This window comes from Portunus trituberculatus, chromosome 4, assembly GCF_017591435.1.
Source record: "Portunus trituberculatus isolate SZX2019 chromosome 4, ASM1759143v1, whole genome shotgun sequence".
In the NCBI taxonomy this organism is placed as follows: Eukaryota; Metazoa; Arthropoda; class Malacostraca; order Decapoda; family Portunidae; genus Portunus; species Portunus trituberculatus.
Genome location: NC_059258.1, coordinates 6621843 through 6622570, shown reverse-complemented (window position 1 = coordinate 6622570; position 728 = coordinate 6621843).

Genomic DNA, 728 nt, shown 5'->3' with positions numbered 1-728 from the left:
AATAACTAGCTTTACTGCAAATTTACACTTTCAAGAGAGAGAGAGAGAGAGAGAGAGAGAGAGAGAGAGAGAGAGAGAGAGAGAGAGAGAGAGAGAGAGAGAGAGAGAGACCACCCCCCACCCCTCATCCCCCCACCCCACCACCCACCCACCAACCAACCTCTCCCCGTAATAACAAGTAAGAGAGATTTAAATAACGCGGGCTCTTCGTGTAACAGAAAACGGACATCAGATGGCTCTCTTCATCCGTAAACTGAAGTAAACACAACATAAACAATGCTAGACTCTCCCTGACCATTTCTAAGGCAAGGAGAGACAGGGAGAGGATGGGAGAGGGTGAAGAGAGGCTGGGAGAGGAGGGGGGTGGCTGGGAGAGGCTGGGAGAGGCTGGGAGAGGCTGGGAGAGGCAGTGAGAGGCCATAGAAGGGCTGTATATTGCATTGGTAAACATATATAACTGTAGCATTAAGGCAGAGAGAGAGAGAGAGAGAGAGAGAGAGAGAGAGGTTGTTCACGATCTTATTTCTATTTTATTTTTACTTTTTTTTTCTAATTTCTTTTTATTCTTATTCTTTCAATTTTTTTTATTTCCTTCGTTAAAGTAAAGAGGAGTAAAGAAGAAGAAGAAGAAGAAGAAGAAGAAGAAGAAGAAGAAGAAAAAATGGACAATAAATCTTCTTCACCTTCTTCTTCTTCTTCTTGTCTCTTCTCTCCCTCATCTTCTCTTC